Genomic DNA, 8,551 nt, shown 5'->3' with positions numbered 1-8,551 from the left:
TATTCAAGTTCATGAGTTTATGGTTTATGCTTGTTCTTGACAAGATTGGTAAGTATAAGTTACATATTGTTGGTTGATGATTGATTGAATGATTTTACAAAAGAAAATGATATGCTAGTAAGCATGGATGCCTCCATTTACAAAGGAAACTCTGGCGAAATTTTTCTAAAATTTCAACACTTAGAAGATATTTTTCTAACAAGTATTACAAATATATTTTTAACTTGGTTTTCAAAATAAACTTCGCCATGATTTTTATTACAAAAATTACCAAATGCCGGAGGTTGATTTTCGTAAATAAAATTTGATAAATATATATTTAGAATATATATTTTATACTAAAACTCTTGTGTGATTATTTGTTTATTTTGTGAACTAGTTGTATTATCTTTAGGATAAAATAATATAACTTGTATATACCATGAAATTACGACTCCAAAATAATACCAAAACTCTCACGAAATAAATATTTAAGTTACGCAATTACTATTGCGATACGAAACACTAAAATGTCACTTATGTAGTATTTCGGAAAAATACTCTTATACGTATATTTTTTGTAAAATATTATTTTGGAAAATCTATGAAGTAAAATATAATATTTTTGGGAAAAATATGTATATTTTGAATTAAGATGTTTTAGACAAGTAATTTAAATATATTTTTCTAAGTGGGATATAAAATATATTTTTCGGAATTACAAAGTGTACATGTATAAATACCCCCATCCTTGAGAAGGAAATACACATATAAATACTTGAGAAGTGTGGATACGAAATAATTGCCTAACTATTTTTCCTAAAGACAAAAGTTAAGTTAAAATAATTATTATTATTTTAACAAGTATAATATCAAAGTAACGCAACTCAAAACACTAAACCCTAAACCAAGGCACGGCCCGTTCGTCTAATAGACATTAGTACGTGTAGGTCGTCACGCAGCAGATCGAGTTTGAGGTTGACGTTACAGGATACGCACTTCTGTGAGTTCATGTCCCCCTTTTCTCTTTACTGTTTTCAGTTTTATACTTCGAGGGTGAAATACATGCGACAGTTATTACAAACATTTATTTACATGGTATGGTTAGCGTAGGGAGGGTTTACTACTAGATCATGTGAGGGGTGGGTACAACACTTAAGGCCATTAATCCTCGTTGTTAGGACCGAGGGACACAAGAGTGACAGATCTATTTGGGTGTAGCGAGCCCACACCCGTGAGGCCGGGGAGGCCCATAGAGGTGACTGTGTCTTACCGCCGAAGCCCGGTAACAAATTTGCTAGGTTTGAGTTTTCCTGCACCTTCTCACACATACCAATGGCTTTGCAACCCATTGGTGATCTCTTTTTCCTTATTGCTACATACCAGGGACTTTTATTCATACATGAAAGGTTTATACATACTCACTTTTACATGAACTCGCTCAACTTTTGTTGATTTTTCAAACTACATGTATTTCAGGAAATTAGTGGATCTGGCGATGTGTGCAATCATGTCAAGCTGCGTAGGGAATAATGATGTCATCCAGGTTTAGGAGGTGTGACCCTTGCCTGGACGGGTTACAAGTCTTAAACCGTGTTTTTATTTAAGTCTTTTGTTGTGTCGTATGAACACGTTTTAATTATGTCATGTTTGTAACTTGTTTTATGTGTCGACTTTTTAAACGATGTTCTTGTGGTAAATTTTAAAATATTAATGTATGGATGATCATCATATGTTTTAAATTTCATATAGCATTGTTATGATTGTGCTATGGTATTAAGAAGTCACACCAAATAAACCCACGCTTCCGCAAAAGCCAGGGTGTGACATGAACTAGGTTGTATGAAACCTTTCTCTAGTAGTTCATCTAATTTCTTCTTCAATTCCAGCATCTCCGTTGGTGCTAAACGATAAGGTGCTTTGGCAATCGGTGCAGTTCCTGGTATTAGGTGAATTCTAGATTCAACCTCGCGATCTGGCGGTAGTCCTGGTAGCTCTTCTGGGAAAACATATGAGAAATCAGATACTACGGAAATATCTTTAGTTCTTTTCCTTTAGTGCTAATGATCGCATAGATCATATACAATATTCCTCTTTTTCGTGTATAACTTGCAGCGTTTATCACCGAGATGAACTTTGTGGATGCTGTCGGCTTGTCTCCCTGGATTGTAATCCTTTCTCCTGTTGGCGTACGGACTTCAACAGAATTCTTATCACATAAGATTATCGCATGGTTGGCTACCAACCAATCCATCCCTAACACAACATCGAATCCGGCTAGATTTATTAGTAAAAGGTTAGCGGTGAACTTATGACCTAAAAATTCTATCTTTTCTTTCTGAAGGATTTCGCTTATGCTGATAGAACTTCCATTTACCATTTCCACTGCACAAGCTTGGCGAAGTTTAGTTAGTGGTTGATTGAGTAATTGATAAACTTTGGTTTGCACCAGAGTCAAATAATACTTTATCATAGACATCATGAACGAGAAACATACCGGTAATCTGTAACGCCCTGCTTCAACGTACTTTCCATAATTAGAAAGCTCGCCTTGTAATGTTATTTTTGGAAATCTTGTATTATTATAGTCGTCTTCTCGTTGTAAAATCCGAGACTTGGATCATAAATAAAATTCGTATTTCTTTAAATTCACCATCTACATATTCATACATGTTCATACGTTCGAATTCATTGTACATCGAATCCTTATTTGTAATTCATACTAATACGATACTTATTCACGATGCATGTCCATGCTTGTCCTTAAATTGTTGATACCTAAAAACCCCTAATAATATGCTTATTTATACAACGGTTAATCATCTAATATGTGACATATACTTGTCACTTACAAACATGTTACATACTTGTACATTACACTTTTTACCTAGTTAAATCATGTTTTATTTCATATTTCACCTTGTTACAAGTTAGGGGAAACATTGTTGCATATTATTACACAACTTAACTAACAAAATTACTCATTATAATGTCTTAAAAAAATAAAAAATAAAGAAATATGGCAGCTCCAATTCAGCAAAATTCAGCCCCATATAGTTGGGTTTTGTGGGCTAGTTTCAAGGTGTAACCCCTTCTAAACACTTCCAAAGCCCAACCCATTGAAACCCTAATCCTTCCCCCTATAAATACCACTTATAACCAGCCTCTCTACCACTTTTGCAACACTAAAAACTCTCAAAACATCCTCCAAACCGTAGCTGAAAGCAAAGGTTCGAGCAGATTGACACCCCTTCACGAAAATGAGCATAACTCACTCATTTCTTAACGAAATCACTTGATTCTTTTTCCTACTTACTTGGATAATCATGGGGTTCGATTCCTAGACTTCTCCTTGGAGAAATCGGACCTGGAAATGCCCCGAAATCGTCCATAAACTTTCTGTTTCTTTTTTTATGTTCATCAAAAACTTGTTTAAACCTATGTAACTTGTGTTCAACACATCTCATACCTATGTCCTAATGCTTACAACTTATCCCATGGTTGGTTAAGCTTAAAAACAAGGTTGAGACATTTAAAATCAGAGGATTAAACCTCATAAACTTGGTGTTTTGTCTAGGGTTTCAACCCACAAATCATGTCAAGCTTAGGTCTTGATGAATGAGTGATTAGGGAACAACTTGGGTTGTCCTACATACAATCCTCACGTGATTTGATGATTTCTCTATAGTTAGGTTGTTTATGTTATTGTGCAAATCCTAGTTCGTGACCCTCCTTGGTTGTTGTTACACCAAGTGAAGTGGTGAACATTCAAGGGGTTCCTAAATGGAAGCATGTCCTTCCTACCCCATACATGACATCTATGATAACACGAGGTGCCTAAATGAAGATTCTAATCTTCTACCTCCTACTTGAATTATTGGACTAAATAATATGTAGTACTTAACCTAGATATATATATACACTCATTCGAACCTTTGATGTTGAACTCATGTTTATATGTTAAAGTAGTAGAACATCACCTAAGACCTAAACCTTGTTGTGATTCTTATGGGTGTTCAACTCATGAAAACATTATCATAACCCTTGTGGTTACCAAGTGTCATACAAGTGTTAAGTGTTGAAGATGATTATTTTCACATGCTATTCACATATCTTACTTTTTATGTTGTTTTGAATGCCAAATCTCGACTCTAAGCATACTTGAACTTTAACCCTACACATTCAATCTTCCAACCTCATCAACTCGTCAATAATTGGATAATTGGAAAGCATATGCAAACTTTGTGAGTATACTCGTATTTCCCCCTTTTTACTTTTACCACTTTTGGGGTGTAACATGTTTATCTATCAACTTACACATGAACATTTTGCTTAACACATGAACATTCCTATAACATGCTTGTATACGTGATGGCTTGATGCTTTAAACTTGGATTTATCTTATGTGTTGAATTTATCATTAACTTCGTACGAGCCAAACCGTGACATATGTAGCGCTATAGGATTAACGACCCGCCCCTTTATCTCGGTTATGTCATGAGCATATTGTGTTTCCTTGGTTTGATATGTTAGACACATACCATATTTAAAGGCTTATCTTGAATCACATGCTTGCTATGAGGAATTGTTCAAAACTTACCTTTTGCTATGTACGTATCAAACTTGTATACTCGCCTTTGCTTTTGCATTGAACTTTATTTTAACATGTTACAGGTGGATGTTGACGATGCATGGAATCTAGTAGGATGCTTAGATACCCACTTAGAAAGAATTGTATTTGTATTGTATCATATTATTATTCATGTTGTTGTACTTTGTTTCAAAACCTTGTACTTGATTCTTTAGAAATGAAATGATTATTTAAATACTTGTCACAATTATTAGCGTTATGATGTCTCGAGCAATCTTCACACTTCGTCTCATCCTGATGTTTCCGCCATTGGTTGGGGTGTGACAGATTGGTATCAGAGCCATAACTATAGGGAATTAGGAAAAGTAGGAATGCTTTAACCTAGTCTATAGTTCTAGAGCCTTATTCGTACCTTTTACTTAAAACTACTTGCATGCTATCTTATTTGCTTTTATTTATTCTCTTTATCTTGTAAGCATATGTGTCACTTATGCGTTAACACTTAACATGCTATACTTATTTTTATTATGTGTTAATACCTGTTTCATCGTCTTATCCTTTATGTGTGTTCTTGACATACTTTTTATGCATTAATATTCGTTTCATCATTTCACTTTTATTGTGATATTCTTGACATGTTATACTTGTTTGTTTAATCTTTAATATACACTTTTCCTCACGCGTTTTACTCGACTATTCTAAATCCGACAACACACATATTACACAAACGAGACGAGTTCACCCAAAATTGGCGTGAAACCCACAATTTGGTGAATGACTCTCAATCCTTCTACTTTTCTTTTTACACGGAATTCACCACCAAGTTAGGAGTGAAATCCTCACCTTGATGGAGAAATTCGAATTTCAAACTCTAGTGGACCCTCGTCAAAGTGTTGAAATTAAATTTTGACCCGACGAGTACCAACCACACTTAGGATACGAAATCGTCAAGTTAGGGGTGAAACCCGCACCTTGCGACTAGTTCCACTCCTTGATATTTTTGTTAAATCCCGCCAAGTCTCGAAATTTCGATTGATTTGGGACATGTAGTAACCGGAAGGGTAAATACCGTTACCGACTTGTCGGCGAGAGTATTTTACCTATTAGGCCAAAGCATGCTCCTCAAATTCAAAAGACTTTTCGACCACTTTGGTTAGTCAAAGTTCCGTTTGGAACACTCCAAACTTTGGTCAAACATGTGTTTCTATTGTTCATTTTATACGATGCAATCTTTCAACCTCGAGTTTACCTTGATTTCTCTTTTCACACGCACAACATATCGAACCTTTTCGATACATTTATATATGCATGATTTTCATATAATTTAAATTCATATTCCTTGTAACAACTAGTGGAGAGGTATCATCAAGATTGGAGTGATTTCCTTACCTTGACGATTAACTCCACTCCCCTTTTCTTAAAAACGACCTCACCAACGAGTTAGGGGTGATTCCCTTACCTAGGTGATCGTTACCAAAACGTCTCTTCAAAATATCTTATTATGCAAACTCGATCATATTTTATACCCAAATTGTTTATCATTATTCAAAATACCCACTCATACCGATTTCAAAATACATTGATTTGTCAAAACGTACTCAACTCATATACACGAGATTCTTAATCATGTCTTAAAACATTTTATTACGCAAACTTCAAAACCTTACGAAATGCTACCTATCAATTTAATCGGCCCAATGAAACTCTTGCCCATGAACTTCGTATTCGACTTAATCACTAAAACTTGCTCACATTATATCGTCATACTAGAGACTTCCATTCTTAATTGAAACCAAACCAACCTTTCTCAATTACCTATTGGATCTTATAGATATTATGAGATCGTTTTACCAAAGAATATTTCCAACATCAACGAACCATTTGTCAAAACCCTTTAAAATGAACACTAAGACCTTTGATAAATCCCTTTTCCAAGGATCAACGTATTCACAAAAACTCCAAAATTTCTTGTTTTGATGAAACGAACTTACCTTTTCCTACACCTATTTTTCAAGACACGTGGGCAAGAAGACTCCATGGGGACCGACCATCTTCGGATTTCGTAAACTCTTTTAAAACAAAGGTAGCATTTCCATTCATTACAAAATACGATATGCATGACCAATAAGTACTTTATATCCTCTTACATATGCAAACTATATTCTACCTTTTTAAACCAAGCCCAATCTAAATTTGATTCAATAAACTCAGCGTTTCGTTTAAACAACTATACATGCATGTCATCATACACGTTTTGTCGCTTCATCGCAACAATTTCACTTATATCGTTCGTATCTACATACTCAACCTTTTGAGCACTCTTACATACGTAACTTTGTTATGTTTCAATTAATACTATATACGTAATCAATAGTATTTGTACTCACCCTTTCACTCATAATCATAACAACACATTTTATGCTTATACTTGTAATCGTATTCATACTTGTACTCATGCGTTTTATGATTTTAATTATATTTATACGTTTCGTGCTTACACGTATACTCATACTACGCGTACGTTTGATACCCATACTTACGTGTATATTCATACTTAAACTTATACTTATGCTCATAATTTTGCTTATACTCATGATTCATACATTCGTACTTATACGCGAGCTTAACCTGAGGGATTCGCTTGCGTGGGTCCCACACATACTTAAACATGGACTTGCTTATATACCATATTCTTGTACGTACACATTCTAAACTTTTTATGTATACCCCGATTCATACACAACTAGTACAAGCTATGCGGATCATGCGACGATCAAGATAATCGCGGGTGCACACGGGATTATAGTGATTGGCTCATGAAAAACCATAGAGTGTACTACTGTGTATGGTAAGACACGGAACGTAACATGACACCGAACACGAAACGGACGTAATGTGGTCAAAACATGGTGGATACGCCGCTGGTACTTCCTATACATAAGTGTTTTCATCATGTTACCAAACTTTCGTAAGACGTGCCATGAGAAAATCAGTGTTTTGCAGACCTTTTAGACCTAATTTAAACTTTAAACAACTCACAAACGCGCTATATCCGATTATCCATGACGAGACTTCATTCTTAGCACGCTACTTTGTCTATCCAATACATATGCCATTCTTATACTTGCATTCGTTTATTAAGAGTCAATCGTTCAATTCCATATAAGCAACTATACTTTTCCAATTATGTTTGGTACCTCAAATCATTTTAGACAAACGAACTCCTTTGCAAACCTATCTTGTCATCCTTCAAAATTTCATACTTTTTACGTTTCAAATTTTTCAAGTCTCAATTCTTAATAGTCACCTTTTGCCAAAACTCTTTCAAGTCTTCCTCTTGAATAAATTTCGGGACGAAATTTCCTAAAGGAGGGGAGACTGTAACGTCCTGCTTCTACGTACTTTCCATAATTAGAAAGCTCGCCTTGTAATGTTATTTTTGGAAATCTTGTATTATTATAGTCGTCTTCTCGTTGTAAAATCCGAGACTTAGATCATAAATAAAATTCGTATTTCTTTAAATTCACCATCTACATATTCATACATGTTCATACGTTCGAATTCATTGTACATCGAATCCTTATTTGTAATTCATACTTATACGATACTTATTCACGATGCATGTCCATGCTTGTCCTTAAATTGTTGATACCTAAAAACCCCTAATAATATGCTTATTTATACAACGGTTAATCATCTAATATGTGACATATACTTGTCACTTACAAACATGTTACATACTTGTACATTACACTTTTTACCTAGTTAAATCATGTTTTATTTCATATTTCACCTTGTTACAAGTTAGGGGAAACATTGTTGCATATTATTACACAACTTAACTAACAAAATTACTCATTATAATGTCTTAAAAAAATAAAAAAATAAAGAAATATGGCAGCCCCAATTCAGCAAAATTCAGCCCCATATAGTTGGGTTTTGTGGGCTAGTTTCAAGGTGTAACCCCTTCTAAACACTTCC

The sequence above is a fragment of the Helianthus annuus genome, chromosome 11 (genome assembly GCF_002127325.2).
Source record: "Helianthus annuus cultivar XRQ/B chromosome 11, HanXRQr2.0-SUNRISE, whole genome shotgun sequence".
In the NCBI taxonomy this organism is placed as follows: Eukaryota; Viridiplantae; Streptophyta; class Magnoliopsida; order Asterales; family Asteraceae; genus Helianthus; species Helianthus annuus.
This window is presented reverse-complemented; position numbering follows the sequence as displayed.